Source organism: Balaenoptera physalus (genome assembly GCF_965194825.1).
Source record: "Balaenoptera physalus genome assembly, chromosome: 5".
NCBI classification, from domain to species: domain Eukaryota; kingdom Metazoa; phylum Chordata; class Mammalia; order Artiodactyla; family Balaenopteridae; genus Balaenoptera; species Balaenoptera physalus.
The window spans coordinates 65,216,655-65,237,691 of NC_138884.1; the positions used below are offsets into that span (position 1 = coordinate 65,216,655).

Here is a 21,037-nt window from a genome sequence, read left to right on the forward strand (position 1 = left end):
CCTATGTACCTTATAACTGAAAGTTTGTACTTTTTTCAACAACTTGGATGGAACTTGAGGGCATTATGCTAAGTAAAGTAAGTCAGAGAAAGACAAATACTGTACGATCTCACTTATGTGTGGAATCTTTATTACAGAGAAAAAGCTATTTTCTAATAAATGTAATTTCTGGAAGGGAATTCAGCTGAAAACTACAACACTCCAAGCAGGTAGGTGAAAAATGCCTCAGTCCTCAAAGGGGATTCTGAATACTCACCAGAATATTCACTCTGAGTACATTGTTGGGGTTCATATATTTATATTTGATAGATGCGATCACATAGCTAGCAGCTGAGACCACAGATTGAAATTATGGATGGAGATTATATAGTTTGAACACATACAAAGCAGAGAGCGCTAATGGGCAAAGGAAAAGTAGCTAATGAAGAATGAGAAGGAACTAGAGAAATAGGCAAACGAGGAGACTGTGTGTAGGTTCCAGATACCTGCTAAAGAGGAAACAGAATAACTGAAACACTGTTTCCTGGGTCCTGCCCACACATTCCTGACTCTCTAACTTTACTGATCAATTTTAAAAAAAAGATTAGTTGATTTACAGTGTTTCAGGTGTACAGCAAAGTGATTCATCTGTGTTGTTGCAAAAGGTATTTCAGATTCTTTTCCATCATAGATTATTATAAGATATTGAATACAGTTCCCTGTGCTATACAGTAGGTCCTTGTTGTTTTATATATAGCAGTGTGTATCTGTTAATCCCAAATTCCCAATTTATCCCTCCTCCCTTCCCTTTGGTAACCATAAGTTTGTTTTCTGTGTCTGTGAGTCTATTTGTTAGACTCTATAACTTTACTTTTTGAACATCCTATAAGCCCTCTCTATTTCTAGTTATCAATATCCCCTCTTTCTTCTCAGTACATTTTCAAATCTCATCTTTTTTTTTTTTTCATGGAATCATCTCTAAATGTTTAAAAAAACTGTGATATACCTCTTAAACAAAATTTTCTTCCTTCTCTTATAGCTTTTATTTTTATTTTTTTGCTTTGCTTTATAGTTAACTCTTCATTTTGTCATCTCTCATCCTAGGTTGAGGCTTTTTGAGGACATAAGGCCAATATGACTTAATACCCTGATATTTGCTGCAGAGTTATACAGTCCCCCATACCTAGCAGGTACTTACTAGTTTCAACATGAGTGAAAAAGAACATTAGAGAGGGACCTAGCCTTGCAGGAAGTGTGGAGGTTGGGAACAGATAAAGGTTGGTGGTAACCAGATGGTCTTGTCAGTGTCTGTAATGAGATGTTTTGCTAGTTGTGTTGATTTTTTTTGTATGAGCAAAGGGTAAGAAAATTTAAGTAAAATTAGCCATGGTTTATTGGTTTACAAGTTTCCTATTTAAGTAACTTGGTTTTCATTTAATTGATTGCTTTTGAGTGGGCTAAATGGCTTATTTGTCTTGGCATCAGTAGATGGAGCCCCCTTTTGAGATAAAATTGCCAAGGTTTTTCAATCACAAAGTTTCTTAAATAGTTTATAAGTCCCTGTAGATTGAATGGGAATTTCAAGTTAAATTTTAGATTCACTTAAAAAATATGTTCCTTTTTACTATTTGAAGATATATATGATTTAAAATGTTCTAAAATAGAAGAGACTTTTTAAAACCTCAGAAAAGAACTGGCAAAAATGCCATGGGAAATATGATTCTTTTTTCTTGTATTTTAACAACTTGCAAATACAGTATTTGATTCTGGCTCTGGTTTTAGTCAAGGTCTTAGCTACTTCAGAGGTTTTATTACTAATTTAAATGACAGGCATATCTTTGGTCTCTAATTTCTCTAGTTTCGAAAGCATTTTTAATAAAAATTAGATAATAAAACATATATTAAAAAATTCTACCTTGAAATACTTTTCCATTAGTAACACAAGAAATAGTCACAATCTTAAAATTTCTTTTCAAATATTGTCTTAATTTGTTATGGTAGAATATTTTAAGGATTCTTGCACTCACTCAGTCACTGAGTCAAATTACCTTAACTTTATTGTCCTGACTCTTCTGCTACAAATAGGAAGAGTAATAATAATATCCAAAAACACTGTTGTAACATTTTAATGAAACAACCAGTGTGAAAATGCATGTGATGTACTAGATACTTTAAATATTAGTACGTTGAAACATGCTTACTATTAAACATTTGTAAAAGAAAACAATTATTTTGTTATATTGTAAGTTAGGAAGTCTTTGTATTCCTTTAGAAATGAAGTTACTCTGAAGGGAATTTTCTTAATGTTGGGCCTAAATTGTTACATATAATCAAGTTAAGATAAAATCATAAGAGACAATATTGCCTAAGAAAAATCATGAAAGGAGATAACATATGTTAGAAGTATCTTTGCTTAAAGGCCATAAATGAGAGACTAATAGATATGAAAGATTAATCTAGCAAAGAGAAACTTGAAATTACATGGGAAAGAATTGAAAGGGCTCAGATCAGTTTTAAATAGTCAAGAATCACTTGGAAACCAAATAAAAAACGCAGCTTCCTTGGCCCTATTATCAGACTCTGATTCAGATCTGGGGACAAGGAATCTGCATTTTAAACAAACATCTCAGGTAATTCTGCTCAAGATAGTACATCTATCTATACCGTCAATAAACATTACTGTAGACCTTTCCATGAGGTGTTCAATTCTACTTGTCTTTCTTTATTTTCAAGAAATACTAAAGTAAGAAAAGTGAGTAAACATTAATAGATAATAAATTTAGGTTAATGACTTCTCTGGTTAAAAGCACACCATAAAAATACAGTTAGAAGCAACAAAGAGAAAAATTTCTTGTTGGAGAGTATTTTATTTTCGTCGTTCTGTTCTTTTATGAAGAATGGAGAACAGTTTAGTTTGGACTTGCGTAATGGAATGGAATGTAAAAACTGAAGTTACTAAAGGAAAATAATGGAAAACAGTATATAGATTATGCATGATGACATAAGAAGTCTCTGTACAGTTCTGAATAGCTACGAAAGTCTACGTGACTTTTCCAATGTTCATATGGATCACTAGAGGGCAACATATACTATACCTTTAAGATCACATCACAGACAGAATTGTTTGTAGTTACAGGGAATGAAGGCAGAGCCAAAACTGGCAGAAGTCAAAGATAAAACTGCAACCAGAACTACTGCTAAAATGATCAGGTAATTTAGCTAACTGCATGAAGTCATCAGAAGCAGTTACTTAACAGGAAAACCTACTGACTGAATTATTAAGGTTTTTCTAATTTTTTGAAAAATTCAAGCAGACATTGTCTTCTAACATGCACACTATCATTCAGAATATATGTCATGAAAAATGGACTCCTTTCCTGTCTCTTAAACATGCATCAATTTCAGAAGGACAGCACAATCACTTTACTCTGTACAGAGTACCAAACTGTACAGAGTGTGGACTGGTTTTATTCTTTATATTGTACTATAGAGGCTCATTTCATCATTGCTTTGGTTTAAAAACTGTGAAAGAAATTACCAGTGGAGAAAGAGCCAGCAATTGACTATCTTTTCAAGCAAGATCAATGAAAAAGAAAATAACATCCTAAGAATCATAGTTCTGGTTGCACACTTTAAATTTTCATATTTTTGTATCTAGAAAACAATGTTTTGTTTTGTGTTTTAATGATAAAATATTATAAATCCATCTTTGAGGCAAGTTGGTTACAAGAATGAATGGGTAAAAAAAATGAATTTAATGAATTTCTGACTTCCAAAGACTTAAAAAAAAAAAAAAAAAACTGAAATAGGGAAAAGTACAGATTACAGAGGTAGAGAAATTGAACATAGTTCTGAAAACAGAACTGCATGGTTTAAACATTATATTCTTAAAGAAACGAAGTTTATCTTTTACTAAATAAGTAATCTAATTCTTCTGTTTCAAATACAGCAGATTTATAGTTGCCAATTAATTTTTTAAACATTTCATATGTGCTGGGCAAAATGCTTTATTTTATCTCATTTAATCCTCTCATTGAATTTATAGAATTGGAAATATCACCATATACATTTTTTACATGGATAAACTGATACTTAGAGATTAATTTACTGGTGGAGCTGAGACAAAAATCCAGGCAATGAGTTCAGATCTTAACTACTGTACTTATTCTACCTTCCATAGATAGATGCTATCTCAGTAGGAGAGGAATAATAAGGTCTTAGGCATCTGTGCCAGAAAGTGGGCATATAAATTTCATATTCATTCAAAGCTACTAAGTCACCTTTTATTTTACTAGTCAAAAAATCAACATGGAAACATTATCCAGGTCCACATTCTTGTAAAATGTATGAAAGAGTTGAAACATTTATATATAAAATTAATTTGGCTTATTTAAAACAGTTGGGTTCAACTTCAATCTAAGAAGCATATTGGCACAGTTTGGAGTTGGAGAATATATGTTAAAGTGAATCTATTTCATGATTTTAGGGAAATCACGGGGGTCCCTAGGAAAAATTAGGCATTCATCTGTTCATTCAATATTTTTAAACACCTGGTTTTGGAGACATTTGTGGATGTTAGAGGAAGAATGAGGCATTATTCCAGCCTTAAAGAAATTGAATGGTCTCTACTTTATCTCTGATTTGGTATCCTAAATTTCACTTCTCCAGTTGAGAGTTAAACCACTGATCAGTGAAACTACATTGAGGAGGAAAAAGTCACAAACACCAAAAGGCTCTGAGATGCTGGTGGACCTTTGGAGGTGTGTCTAATTTTATGCTTCATTCCTTAATATTGACTTTCTAGAAATTCAGAGTTTATTAAACTCAAAATTTCAATGCAGCATGCAAAAAATTAGTCCAAACCACTCTAATTAACATTTTGAAAAAGCAATCTTAAAAATAAAACCACCTAGAGATTTAAAAGTTACAGAGTTATATTAGTTATACTTTTCAAAGTAGTTTGTAAAACATTAATCTCCTGTATCAATCCAGAGAGTTTAGGCAGTCACCAGAGTGTAGGTTATACTGCAGTAATAAACAATCCCCAAATTTGGGTAGCTTAAAACCTAAACTCTTATTTCTTGCACATGCTACCATTCCTTGATAGATTAATTAAGAATTCGGCTCCCATGCAGCCATCATCCTGACTCTTGAACCAGCCTGCCTGAGGACCCACTATCTTGAACACTGGTTCTGAACATGGTAAAGGGAAAAGAGAAGTCTTAAGCGTCTTACCTCAGCATTATACATTTTGGGCTGGAAGCAGTTTATAACTCATGGCCCAGAATTACTCACATAACCCAGCTCAACCACATGGGAGCTTACTTTAAAAACAAAACAAAACAAAAACAACAACAAAAAAGACAATCCACTACAGTTCCAAAATGGAGGAAAACCAGAGGTTGGGTAAATGGCAATAATGGCTATCACAATTCTCTAACAAAAAAACCTTTCCTTTTTACCCAAGTAGGATACCTAAATTTTACACATGATTTACAAAAATCGAGTTAAAATGAAACTTTTGACAATATGAAAAAATGTTGTAAGGGTAAAATTTAAGCCATTAACACCCTAGAGGCTTCTCGTTTGATTGGGTTCAGAAGAAAAAGGATAATAAAAATTCTGCTTTTCCTCTGTCTAGATTGACTTTGACAGTACAGGTTCTTATCCCAGTTTCACAGACTGACTGAGATGACTGTCTGTTTTTGTTTTTAAATTAAGTGCAAATTAAGTTTGCAGGTTCAAAAACGTAACCAGCTTCAGGACAGATCTATAATGCCTTTTTGTAATAGTTCAAAATATCTTGGCGGCCTCTCAACTGCTCTATTTAGATAAGTTTCTAATTTAATTGTATGCATATGCTTACTTTAGGAGAAATATTTATTTCTTATAAATGATCTCATAACTTTCATGGTACCTTTTTGTCAGTAAAAATGTTTCAGAACCTTATAAACGATAGAAATTCTACTCAAAACCGTAAATGCCTATTTATTTGACACCATTCAGCTGGACAAGTACAGTTCTTTTTCTTATTACTATTATGTGATTTAAAAAATACCTGGAATTTTTTCCTTTGCTATTCCTTCTATTTAAAATCAAGTTTGAAAATAAATGGGGTTTATACACAAATAACTTTAAAATAAAAATGAATTTTACGGAGACTGGAGTAAATAACACAGTCACAATATAAACCCTTAAGTGTCCCAGAGAGTATCTGTGACACAAGCAAATGAAAATTCTCATCATGCTCACTCTGAGAAAGTGTACTGTGCCTGGTTTTCAAACATTATCAGTGTATAATATGGGTTTGAGCCCTGTTCTTGTATTTAAAATCTTGACTTTTTTCCTTCATTGATTTTTTTTTTTTTAATGATTAAGCATATGTTTGCGTATTACTGTAATGGTGGGCATTTGAGTGAAATGGTAAATGGATGAGAGTAAGCAATAGTATATTAAAAGAGTAAGAATGGGTTAAATATTTTAAAAGTTAGCATTTGTCACAAGATAATATTAATAATGAAAGAAAATACATGAGAAGGTAAGGGGAACAAGGAGAAATCGTGAATTAAATACAAGAAAATATTTGTCTTTAGAAGAAGAGAAAATAAGCTAATTAGGAAAATATAAATTCAAGAAATACGTTTCAGAGAACATACACTAATTAGTTTTTCTTTATCACTTAAAACTTTTAAAGCATAAGTATTGTCAAGTTCTGCTATGCAGAATCCACCAATTTTTCACTTTCTCAAAATGGAATAGTCCTTGAAATATTTCTTATATCACTAGGGTGCCATTCAGTAAATTGCTTCTTCATAAGCACTAAATTGCACACTAATGTCTTGAGAAAGAAAGCTATCTACTCCCTAGGATTATAAATATTATCTCATTAGTTCTGAAAACACACCTATGAGGATGGAAAAAAGGAAATGGGAAGTATTTCTTTCATTTTAGAAGTTGAACAATTGAGACAAGGAACATAGAACATCAGCATTATCAATATTTCAAATTCCAGAGCTCCTAATGTTAAAGCTAATGTTTGAACTACCTAACAAAGAATTTACAACTCAGAAGATATCTGCATGTCCACGTTTGCAAGGCATGTGTAGGGGCTATGAAAAATCTGACTTCATAAACCTTTGTTCAATTTGTTTTGGCAAAGATTCCTTGCCATAGTAGTAATGGTGGACAAGTGAGAGAAATGGTAAATGAATAAAATGAGGTAGCAGCATGTTTAAATAAAGTAGGTGAATGGATGAAACTTAAATGTTCACGTTTTTCATCAAGATAAGATTAATCCTGAAGGTAAAAGTATGACAGAGGAAGGGGATAAGAAAAAATTGACTTTGGACGAGAGTGTCTTACAGAAATGCCTTCCACATTTGCATTTTAAAATTCCTTCTATAATATACCACTTTATGGTTGTGTGCAATTTTACTTCTGAATGATCTTAGGGCTCTTATGCTTTTGCATGACTCAGTTGTTTTTATTGTTCATTTACTGCTCTCTACTGGGCAAGACACAGCACAGGCAGGTAAGTCCTTGGGGGCATGAGTCTTCAGACTGTCCCAGTGTTTCAGTGTCTGTAGTACAGCTTCTCCATGATACTGTGGAAGATGTGATGATACTTGGGGCCATGCTGAAGCCCTTGGGTTCTTAATGGGCTACCTTACTCTCTTGGCCCTAATGCCCTGGTTCCTTCTGACACAACTTCATTCCGTGTCAAGATTAGTATTTAAAGAAAAATTGTCTAACACAGTTTCCCTAAAGCGTTCTGACTCCTTACATTCACACACATACTCAGTGGTCCTGAGACCTTTATTCTTTTCCTTCTCAGAGTCTGATTCTTCTTCTCATCAATCAGGGCCCTTGGCATCACCAGTTCATTTGACATGTCTGGAATTTCAGAAACAGGATCCATGTCCCAATCTCTTTAACCAGGTGATTGATAAGCCCCTACATAAGTACTTGAATATAAACAGATGTGTCTAGGAAGGTAATTCTTATCTCCACTCACTAACAGCAACTAAGCCTAAAATGCTCACTAAACCCACACCACTCTTGGGTGCGTTTCCCCAGAACTATGCCTGGGTGCTTGACAGATGACTAAAGAGGACACATGGGGCTGCCAGCTTAAAAGTATACCCCAGCCTTCTGGCTTTATTTCCTTTTCAAAAATGTTACCATTCAGTCTCTGCAGGATGCCTCCTCACTACAGTTATATGAATGTTCCAGAAGTCAAGTTATGTCTTTGCTGTTTCCAGTGTGCTGACTTCACTCATCTTGTAGATGAAAAAAAAAAAAAAAAATAGTACTGACTTTAAGGGGAAAACCCTATTTGGAGAAAGGTCTGTGTTCCATATTTTGGATGAAACATAGATTCCCAACTTAAATTCCTTACATTTTACTAATAGAGTATTTCAAAGGAGAATTTCATCTGGTTAAATTAGGAGAATAAAAAGACATATTCAGGAAGAAAACTTAATTTTGTCATAAAATAAATTTGAACTCTGGCTTTCTAGTACTTTTTCCCTTGAGACCTGAAAATGAGCGGTGAGGGTCATATTAGCTGCAACACTGCTTCCCTTACCTAAATGATCTATTTCAGTTATATCACTGCCACTTAAAGATGACCTTGTGCTGCTGAGATATGTTCAGTGATTGATGGTGCCAGAGATGCTTAAGTTTTCTACACTGTTTTTCACTTTCTCTGACTTGACTTGGTCTCTTTTTATTTATTTATTATTTATTTATTTATTTTTATTAAACTATAGTTGATTTACAGTGTTGTGTTAATTTCTGCTGTACAGCAAAGTGATTCAGTTATATATATATGCACCCACACACATTCTTTTCTAATATTCTTTTCCATTATGGTTTATCATAGGATACTGAATGTAGTTCTCTGTGCTATACAGTAGGACATTGTTGTTTATCCATTCCATACATAATAGCTTACATCTGCTATCCTCAACCTCCCACTCCATCTTCCCCCAACCCCCTCCCCCTTGGCAACCACAAGTCTGTTCCCTATGTCCATGAGTCTATTTCTATTTCGTAGATAGGTTCATTTGTGACAAATTTTAGATTCCACATTTAAATGATATCATATGGTATTTGTCTTTCTCTTTCTGACTTACTTAGTATGATAATCTCTAGTTGCATCCATGTTGCTGCAAATGGCATTATTTCATTTTTTTTTCATTCTTTTTTATGGATGAGTAGTATTCCATTGTCACATCTTCTTTATCCGTTCATCTATCAGTGGACATTTGTTTCCATGTCTTGGCTATTGTTAATAGTGCTGGTGTGAACAAAGGGGTGTATGTATCTTTTTGGATGAGAGTTTTGACTTGGTCTCTCTGCAGTGCTTTGCCAATCCTGGCCTTTTTTTCTGCAATCAGTTGAAAGCAAGGTGTTACTCTCTGCTTTCATCTTATTCTGCTCAAGCTACTGAACGGCTCTTGAACTTGGAATATATGAAAGGGGGTAAGATGGCAGCTAAGTTTTCAGAACCCCAATTACATACATTAAGGTGATCAATTTTGTGGGTGAATAACATGGTACTAGATCTTTAGCAACCTTCTCAGGAAAGGGGCTCTGAGGTGACCTTGACCCAATGATCATAACAAATGTCTGGCTTAGAAACTGTTCCTGAATTCACAAATTCATTGACATTGACCAGATTAAGACAATATGAAGTTTTATTTTTCTCTTTAATAGCTGCTTCCTTTCTTCAAAGTAATTGCTGGAGCCCTATCATAATGCTACCTTCCTTGGAGGAAGGCATGGTTGCCTAGTGGTATATGATCATTAATTTTATGTACCAAGTGGACAGTGGGCCATGGGATGCCCAGATAGCTGGCTAAACTTTATTTCTGGGTGTTTCTGGAAGAGATTGACATTTGAATTGGTGGGCTGAATAAAGCAGATGGCTCTCCCCAATGTGGGTGGGCATCATACAATCTGTTGAGAGCCCGGATAGAACAAAAAGGCAAAGGAAGTTTGAATTAACTTTGCCTTTCTGTGAGTTAGATCATCCATCTTCTCCTGTCCTCCAAGCTTCTGGATCTTGGACCTTCAGACCCAGATTGGAATCTACACCATTAGCTCTTCAGTTCTCAGGCCTTCAAACTATACCACCAATTCTCCTGGATCTCCAGCTTACCGAGAGCAGATCATAGAGCTTCTCAGCCTTCATAATTGTATGAGCCAATACTTTATGATCAATCTCTCTTCTCTCTTTATATACATATTATATATAAATATTTATATATATAATTATTTATATTTAAGTATATATGTAAATCTTGGTCCCCAATAATGCATGGTAGAAACAAGCCTTTGGAGTCAGACATATTTGAATTCAGTTTCCAGTACTGACTTTTATGAGAGATACTGGCAATGTGACTTTAAATAATTACCTTCCTGTCCTTAATATATTTTGTGAATCTGTCTCCAGAATGTTTTCTACTCTTCTTCACATGCTCTATGTCTCAGGAGGCTGGCCTGTACAGGCTGCATCAAATGGGCTCTTTAACCCTCCAGCTTCTTATTAGAGTCAACTAATGGAGGAAGTGGTAGACTAGAGGGCAGAGAGAGAGAGGTCTTCGTTATTGCCCATTTCTCTTCCTGATAACCTGTATTCCACTACCTAAGGACAGAGCTCCTGTCCCATGGAGTATAACTTGTCTTACAGTTGTTTTCACATCTCTAAAAGGGGGTTGGTAATAATCTTAGGATTATTGTGAAAATTGAGTAATATATGTAGAGTGTTCAGGACAGTACCTGCTTCATAGTAACTGAAATAAGTGGGAACCATATTACTAATGTTATCATCCTTTCATAATAGTTTTCATAGAATATTTATTGTGTCTGGCGATGGTCTAAAACAATTTAACAGTTAAGGCAATGGTCACTATCTGTGTCAGTCTCTGTACTCCAAGAAGCAGCATGAAGATGGAATTAGATGTGTGAAAGATTGGTGTATGTGGGGAGAACTCCTGTGAAAGTTAAATGCATTAGGAGAGACTTGAGACCACATTTCAGGGCTGATGCATGTGAAAGGAGGGTGTGGAAAGAGAGAATAATTGAATAGGAAGTCTTAGACAGTGACACATTTCCAAAGAAAGTTTTGGTAAGGCCACTGGGGAGTCCTTGAACCAAGGATACCCATTAGAGAATTCCCTTATACTGCAGAAATGAGCCTACACTAATACCCTCAGCCATGCTGAATTATTGACTGAGAAGAACCATGGGGAAGTGAAGCATCAACAGAAACATGGCAGTGGATGCAGTGGAGCAGTCAGTCGTTGCTTCTTCCTGTCACAGGAGATTTGGGTGGTGTATTTCCATAGCTCCAAATCGTGATATTTTTGTGTGTAATATCGAAAGTTAGGTTGGCTAAAGTAAGCTATGATACTTTAAATATCTTACTGGTGTCATCTGTCTTTGCACTTCTTCATATACCTACCTATTGGCTATTTGTATATCTTCTTTTGAAACATGTCTATTCAAGTCCTTTGCCCTATTTTTAATCGGGTAATTTTCTATAAATTGAGTTGTAGGTGTTCCTTGTATATTTTGAATATTAACTCCTTATCAGATATATGGTTTACAAATATATTCTCTCATTCTGTATGTTGCCTTTTCACTGTTGATTATACCTTTTGCTTTTAAGAATTTTTTGTTTGGTGCAGTCTTTATTTTTGTTGCCTGTGCTTTTTGTGTCACATTCAAAAAGTCATTGCCAAGGCCAGTGTTGAAACTTTCCCCCTGATTTTTTCTTCTAGCAGTTTTATCATTTCAGGTCTTATGTTTGTCTTTAATCCATTTTGAGTTGAATTTTGTATATGGTGTGAGATAAGTATCTACTTTCACTTTTCTGTATATGGATATCCAGTTTTACCGTTACCACGTATTGAAGAAACAATCTTTTCCCTATAGTATGTCCTTGGCACCCTAAGATCAGTTGACATTAAATGTAACTGTATTTCTGGCCTCTGTATGCTGTTTCATTGTTGTCTATATTTCTTATGCCATACTGCACTGTTTTGATTACTATAGCTTTGTAATAAGTTTGAAATCAAGAAGTGTGATACCTCCAGCTTTGTTTGATCAAGATTGCTTCGACTCTTTGAGGTCTTCTGTTCCTTATGAATTTTATAATTTTTTTTGTTCCTGCAAAAAAATGCAATTGGAATTTTGATAGGAATAGCATTGAATGTGTAGATCACTCTCAGTAGCATGCATTTTTAAACAATATTTTTCTAAAACATGAGCACAGAATGTCTATGTTGTCTTTCTTCATCAGTGTTTTATGTGTACAAGTCTTTAAACTTTTGGTTAAATTTATTACTAAGTATTTTATTTTTCTTACTATTGTAAATGGGATTGTTAATTTCCTTTATGAGTAGTCTATTAGTATATAGAATGCTACTAATTTTTGTGTGCTGATTTTCATGTCCTGCAAATTTACTGGATTTAACAGTTTTTGTTGAGTAGGGTTTTCTATATACATGATTATGTCATCTGCAAACAGATCATTTTACTTCCTTTCCTATTTGGATGCCTTTCATTTCTTTTCTAATTACTCTGGCTAGGACTCCAGTACTTATGTTTAATAGAAGTGGTAAGAGTTGGCATCCTTGCCTTGTACCAGATTTTTGAGGAAAAGCTTTTAGTTTTTCCCCCATTGATTATGATGTTAGCTGTGAGCTTTTCCTATATAGCCTTTATTGTGTTGAGGTACAGTCCTTCTATCCTAATTGTTGAGTTTTGTTTTTGTTTTTTTTTCCATGAAAGGATGCTGAATATTGTAAAGTGCTGTTTCTCACTGAAATGATCATATGATTTTTATCTTTAATGTGGTTTGTTTGTTTTTGTTTTATCTGTTAATGTGGTATATCACATCTTTGTATATGTTGAATCATCCTTGCAACACAAGGATAAATCCCACCTGGTCGTGGCATATAAATCTTTTAATGTGCTGTTGAATTGGGTTTGATAGTATTTTGTGGAAGATTTTTGCACATATGTTTCTTAGAGTTAGTGGCCTATAGTTGTCCTGTAATGGCATTGTCTGACTTTGGTATCAAGGTGTTGCTGGCCTCATAAGATGAGTTTAGAAGAGTTCCCTCCTCTTCTATTTTTTTTTTTTTTTTTTTTGAAGAGTTTGAGGAGAATTGGCATTAATTCCTTGAATGTTTGGCAGAATTCATCCACAATGCCATCTGGTCCTGGACTTTTTTGTTGGAGGGTTTTTGATTTACTGCTTCAATCTTCTTATTGGTCTTTTCAGGCTTTCTATATCTTTTCGATTCAGTCTTGGTAGGTTGTATGTTTCTAGAAATTTATCCATTTATTCTAGGTTATCCATAAGTATGTTGGCAAATAATTGTTCATAAGTCTTTATTTCTTCTTTGATCTTTCCTTCCATTATCTTTGACCTTAGTTTTCTTTTTCTTAATTCCTTGAGGTATAAAGTTAGATTGTTTCTTCAAGGCCATCCTTTTTATTTTTTTTTTTAAATCAATAGTCCTTTTTTTTTTTTTTAAATAGTTTCTCTTTTTTTTTTTTTAATAACTTTTGGGTTTATTTATTTATTTATTTATTTATGGCTGTGTTGGGTCTTCGTTTCTGTGCAAGGGCTTTCTCTAGTTGCGGCAAGTGGGGGCCACCCTTCATCACGGTGCGTGGGCCTCTCACTGTCGTGGCCTCTCTTGTTGCGGAGCACAGGCTCCAGATGTGCAAGCTCAGTAATTGTGGCTCACGGGCCTAGTTGCTCCGCGGCATGTGGGATCTTCCCAGACCAGGGCTCGAACCCATGTCCCCTGCATTAGCAGGCAGATTCTCAACCACTGCACCCCCAGGGAAGCCCAAGGCCATCTTTTAAATGTAGACATTTATTGCTATAAACTTCCCTCTTAACACTGCTTTTGCTGTATATCACAAGTTTTGGTATATTGGGTCTTCATTTGTTTGCTTCTATTTTCTAAATTCCATTTTGATTACCTTTTTGAACCAATAGTTGTTCAAAAATGTTTTGTTTAGTCTCCCTGTATTTGTGATTTTTTCCTGTTTTCTTGCTGTTACTAATTTCCAGTTTTATTCCATTATGGTCATAAAAGATACTTAGTATCATTTTGATCTTCTTAAATTTAAGACTGACTTTGTGACCAAATATGTGACTTATTTTGGATAATGTTCTGTGTGCACTTGAGAAGAATGTGTATTTGTCAGCTGTGGGGTACGAAATTCTGCTAGATCAATTTGATCTATAGTATTGTTTAAGTCAGCTGCTTTTTAATTTTAATATTTTCTCTATCTGGATGTTCTATTCATTATTGAAAGTGGGATAGTAAATGTCTTACTATTATTGTATTGCTATCAATTTCTCCTTTCAGATCTGTCAATATTTGTCTTATATACTTAAGTGCTCTGATGTTAGGTACATATATGTTTACAACTGTTTTATCTTCCTATTGAAGTAAACTTTTTATCATTACATGATTTTGTCTCTAGAGATAGTTTTTGACTTGGTCTATTTTGTGTAAGTATAGCCACTCCTCATTTCAGGAAGAGCCTGCAGGACTTTCAAAACTACAACTTGGTTCTCTGCAGACCCTGGGCAACTAGCAAGTGCCAGGCCCTGTCAGCTCTGAGACAGGCCAGTGAAAAGCCAAACACTCAGGCAACAGCTAGAAAAGTCAAAAAGCTTGATGTGTAGTCCAACTCCTTCCAGGGGCAAGCTGGGGGGTTGATCACTTTAGCTGGAATGGGATGTGGTGGGGGAGCAGCTACAGGAAGTGTTCACTTGCTCTTTTTAGCTCCCAGAGGACTGTAATTGCCTGCCCCACCAGCTCTAGGTGCAGGCTGATGAGAAGCCAGACCTTCAGTCAGCAGTGGGAAAAGCCAGGACGTTAGTTGTTCAATCTAACCTTTTCTGTGGAGAATCTGAGAGCTGGGCTTTGCTGCTTCTTTGCACTGAGCCAGGGAGAAGAGCCATGGAAAGGGTTTGTGTGCCTGCTGAAAGCCACCTCTTCCTTCCAAGGGACTGGTGAATGCCAGGCCCCATAAATTCCCAGAGATGGGTGAGTTAGGAGCCAGTCTCTTGGTTAGCAGCCATAAAAGTTGAGGGTAGTAGGTGTGTGGTCCAAACCCTTTGCTCCTCAAAAAAGGGGAGAAGCTGGAAGTTGAGGGTTACCTCCTGATTATATGTCATTTTACTGGGGGTGGGGTTTATGGTGAGGGTGTCTCAGCTTTTCCTACTTGTTTAAATCTGGGTATTTTCGCAGTTGTTCACTGTACAGGAGTACAACTAGTTTCTGGATGTCTCTCAGATGGGAATTAACACATGTGTAGCTGGTTACCCATGGCATCCATATGAGGAAGGTTGGAGGTTCCTATTCTACCATCATGCTAACTCAGAGAAGATTATTTCTATTCAGGGATTTTTTGTGTGTGTGTGTGGTAGACTCACCTGTTTGGAACACCTCTGCAATGGATCTAGTTCTAAAGAATACTCAAAAATGGAACTGACTCAGGTCTACATTGCAAATTATCTCTTTGACATCAGAGCTGAGGGCATCTAGTGCCTCTTAACGAAGAGTATGTAACTAAGGGAAACTGCAGGGATGATTTCATATATGAGTTTTATTTCCTTTAATGGCGGCTTCTATGACCATCTCAGTAGATGCAGTAAAAGCACTTGACAAAATTTAATATGCTTTCATGATAACAAATCTCAACAAAGTGGGTATGGTGGGAATGTACATCAACTTAATAAAGGCCATATATGACGAGCCCAAAGCTAACATCATACTCAACAGTGAAAACCTGAAATCTTTCCCTCTAAGATCAGGAACAAAGCATGAATGCCCACTCTTGCCACTCTTCTTGAATATAATATTGGAAGTCCTAGGCAGAGCAATCAGGCCAGAAAAGAAATAAAAGGCATCCAAATCTGAATAGAAGTAAAACTATATGTATTTGAAGATGACATTTTATATATAAAACCCTAAATACTTCACAAAAATACTGTTAGAATTCAGTAAAGTTGCAGGATGTAAAATCAATACACAAAAATGTTGCATTTCTATACATCAGTAACAAGCTATCAGAGAAATTAAGGAAGCCATTTTATTTAAACTGCATCAAAAAGAAACATTTAGGGAAAAACTGAACCAAGGAGGTGAAAGACCTTTGTATGGAACCTTAAAATAATCCAAATAACCAAATCTTAAGAAAAAATAAAATTGGAGGCGTCACATTCCCTGATTTTAAACTATATTACAAAGCTATAGTGATTAAAACAGTATGGTATTGGCAGAAAAACAGACACATAGCTCAATGGAGTAGAAAACCCAGAAATCAACATTGTATGTTCTATTAATATACAATAAAGGAGCCAAGAATATACACTGGGCAAAGAACAGTCTCTTCAATAAATTGTGCTGGGGAAATTGGACACCCACATGCAAAAGAATGAAACTGAACCACTATCTTCCATCATACACAAAAATTAACTCAAATTGGATTAAAGCCTTAAATTGTAAGCCTTGGAACTGTAAAACTCCTAGAAGAAAAAATAGATGGTAAGCTCCTTGGTATAGGTCTTGGATGATTTTTTGACTCTGACACCTAAAGCAAAAGCAACAAAGCAAAATTAAATAAGTGGGACTATATCAAACTAGGAAACTTCTGCACAGCAAAGGAAACTATCAAAGTGAAAGGGCAACCTACTGAATAAGAGAAAGTATTTGAAAATCATGTAGCTGACAAGGGGCTAATATCCAAAGTATATTAAGAACTCATATAACTCAATAGCAAAAAAATTCCGTTAAAAATTGGTCAGAGGGCCTGAATAGACATTTGTCTAAAGAAGACATACAGATAGCTAACAGGTACATGAAAAGATGCTCAACATCATTATTTGGTTAAATGCAAATTAAACACAATGAGATATTACCTCACACCTGTCAGAATGGCTATTATCAAAAATACTAAAAATAACAAGTATTGGCAACGATGTGGAGAAAAGGGAACCTTGTGCACTGTCAGTAAGAATGTAAATTGGTGCAGTCACTGTGGAAAAACACTATGGAGGTTCCTCAAAAAATTAGAACTACCATGATTTAGCAATTAATTCCATTGTAAGTATTTAGCAGAAGAAAACAAAAATGCTAAGTCAAAGATATATGCACCCCCATGTTCATTGCAGCATTATTTACAATAGCTGACATGGAAACAACCTAAGTGTCTATTGATGGATGAATGGATTTAAAGAAATTGTGGTATAAATATACCATGGAATATTATCTAGCCATAGAAAAGAATGAAATCTTGCTGTTTGTAACAATAATGCCCCTTTAGGGCATTATTCAAAGTGAAATAAGTCAAAGAGAGAAAGGCAAATACTGTATTGTTTCTTATATGTGGAGTCAAAACAATCTCATAGATACAAAGAACAGATTTGTTGTTACCAGAGGCATGGGGATGGGAGAAGTTTGTGAACTGGGTTTTTTCTTTTTTAGGTTTTTTGTTTTGCTTTTATTTTTTAGTTTAAGAAGTTAGTTCAGTGTTTTTCAAAGTATGCTTCGAAAACCTGCCTGTGTGGGCTGATAACAGGTGTTATATAATGGTGTTTCATGGTAAAAATAAGTTTGGGAAATAGTTGATTAAAGAAAATTTCTTTACTATAGGACTTAATTTAGACTTTAATATATTAATACTCATTCTAAAACTTTAGGAAGGAACATTGATTTTATTTGATCAAGGAACATTTTTACTTCAGAGTAGCATACTTAATTCTGTAAGATAACAAATATGGTAATATTTAGATTCTAGTTCATTAGTTAGCTTTCCAACTTGAAGGCTGAGTGGGGAGGTAAAGTAAAATAACTACAAAATAACTAGCAAATATAATAGGTATGAATACCCACTTAAGATGTTCAGTCAAACTCAGTTAAAATGAATACAAATAATTATAATTAAAATAATTTGTTTACCTAGTCCTTTCATAGTAAACTAGTATTAACGTTACAATACCTGAATTGTCCAAAGAAAACCCTGAAGTGCTAGATTTCCCCTCTCCAGCTGTAAATATGAGGCTGATATACCTGGGCCTACTACATTGTAAGCATTTAGAAACCATGTGTTTAGCCAAAGGAAAAAAAGACATCATGAGTATGAATATGAAAGGTGTTTGGATGGAGGAGAGAATAGATTTTATTTGTGGGGGGTGAGGGGGGTGTGTAACTCATGAAGACCTGTAAGTTAAGTCACTATAATTGATTGTCTAACAGGGAAAGTTATGTATATAAAGGAGGCCTATTCATAATTATGTCAGGATAATAAGCAAAAAATGAATCTGTCCTTGCAAACTTGGAAATTTCTTTGGGAAACAAGGTTTTCAAAAGGAAACTTTAGAACAAACTTGAAATATATTAACACTGTAAATTTTGTCTTTATTTCTTAAAATTCAGGAAAAATAGTGCTTCAGTAAGATTTTTAAGTACCTCAAGATTTTAAAGGTAACTGTTAGGATCCTCAGTCTTCAGCTTTATGTCTTTATCTTTGGTTGAAGACAAACACACACACAAGTTTATTAGTTCAATTGTATATATGAACCGTTGGAGAAAGGGGAGGTGTGGAAGCATAGGAGGTGAGTGATTCATTAATTATATTCACAATATTCTCATTCCAAGCTACTGCAGTATCTTATAGAAACTTTGTTTACTTATGCAATATATGCAAGAGATACAACTGCATATACTCTTACGTCAGAGCAGTGCATTTCTCTACATTTTCTTTAATTATATTTTGTTTTACAATTCTATTATATGACCTGTGGGTTCATGATTTGGACTGTGTTCCCGTATTAGGACACTTCCATGGACTTTGTATGAGCTATACAATTTATTCCCTTAATGCAATCTGTGAAAAATACAATAAAGTGTTGGGGAGGCAGATGGCATGAATGATGTCTCATTTTTCTGACAAAGAATATGACAAGGATGGAAAATGATATGCCGTGAATCCATTGCAGCAACAAAGATTGTAATGAGAATTGGTATGAACATAACTGACTGCATTCTCATTATACTCCATGGATTGTAATCTTCTCATCCCCCTCGGAGGCTGCACCCATCCTCCACTGACTGATGAGTCTTCCAGATAGCTCTACTTCAGTTTGCTTTAAAAATATTTTTGACATAAATGGACCATTAGGAAAAGCAAGTAATAAAATTTTCAAAATTGATGCTGGAGCTCTAATTCTAGTGACTGGTCAAGAAGAGATCTTTTAAATGCTACTGTGAAAGGATATTAGTTGGTACTTTAATAGAAAGCATTGTTTCCATCAAAAGCTGTCTCTTTACTCTGGGTAAGTAAAGCCTAATGGTTGTGTTGTTTACAGCATAAGACTTAGGCTGGATAAAATGATAAATAAGTTTATTAAGAGTAAGAGTCTTTGGAGTTTTAGTTTCTTTAAAACTGCACTGATATTTTATCATAATAATATTAATATATAAAATTAGTAATATTTCAAAAATTCACATGAAGTTATAAATTTACAAGTGATAGTATTAGGTATTATGTAACAATATATACCATAAGCTAATTGTAGAATAAATTGAAACATGGTGATTTCCTGTAAAAAGACATGTGGCACAGAGTTTATTACTGAATCCTAAGAATTTTGAAATAATACTGTTGTGTTTTAGAAACTAAAACAATAACTTTCTTAACTAATAAAATGTGCTAGGAAATAACATCAAATATAAATGAAATAATACAAGCATTACCCAGCTACAAACAAAGCTTTTACATGTTATCCAGTATTGTCCTGATGGTCCAAACTCATGAGATGAGTTAAAAAAAAATAAAGAAACTAATACTGGAAATGCACTCACGAAAATAACATCAAGGCAATTAAAGTTTTAATTCAGAAAATCTAAGATTATTTCTATCAACTGGAATAGAACTAAGTAAGAGCTCAGAGATTTGCCCACATATAAACAGTGGTTAATCTTTCCTCAATTTTAGTAACAACAAATTAAGAATAGCTATCCACAATAGCTATAAAGCCATTAAACACCTCAAAGGAAATGACAAACTTCATATAAAGTAGTTTGTAGAGATGTGGATGGACCTAGAGTCTGTCATACAGAGTGAAGTAAGTCAGAAAAAGAAAAACAAATATTGTATATCAACACACATATGTGGAATCTAGAAAAATGGTACAGATGAACCTATTTGCAGGGCAGGAATAGAGACGCAGATGTAGAAACGTGTGGACATGGAGGGAAAGGAGGGTGGGACAAACGGTGAGATTAGTACTGACATACACACACTACCGTATGTAAAACTGATAGCTAGTGAGAACCTGCTGTATAGCACAGGGAGCTCAGCTCGGTGCTCTGTGAACTAGATGCGTGAGATGGGGGCGTTGGGAGGGATGTCCAAGAGGGAAGGGATATATATATATACATGTAGCTGATTCACTTTGTTGTACAGCAGAAATTAACACAATATTGTAAAGCAACTGTACTCCAATAAATAAATAAAACCAAATGTGCTGGGAAGAGGAAAAAAATTCATAAAAGTAGTTATAAACTCACTGAAAGCTACAAAACAAGGCTCAAATGAAGGGAGAGACATATGTTCTAACTAAATTTTTTGACTGATATTCCAGTAGTGTTATGGAAACCCTTGACAATTTAATTCTGTATCTCACATGGTAGCATACTTGTTGTAAATTAGCTAATTAAATTTTAGGGGGCATTTACTATGTTGAATATGAAATTGTACTCTCAAACTACAATGACTAAAATGTGATAGTATCTAGCATGGAAATAGACTAATTTAGATCTGGATATAGATTATGTATATATGAATGTCTGATATTACAAAGCTTATATTACAAAGCTGTAGAAATATACAATTATTCAATAGCTTTAAAATTGGTATTATATGGAAAATACAATAAAATATTCATATATTACTTTGATCATAATTTCAGATATATGTTCAATCTAAATATAAGATCTAAAATTATGAG

At 34.5% G+C, this 21,037-nt stretch overlaps 1 long non-coding RNA gene across 1 annotated transcript; it reads left to right on the forward strand.

Annotated features, from left to right (window-relative positions):
* Positions 1-980: 980 nt before the first annotated feature.
* On the forward strand, positions 981-20,832 carry LOC309661904. The gene is made up of 2 exons (XR_014264356.1): positions 981-13,479; positions 13,859-20,832. It is a non-coding gene; the product is annotated as an uncharacterized lncRNA (long non-coding RNA).
* The last annotated feature ends 205 nt before the right edge of the window (positions 20,833-21,037 follow it).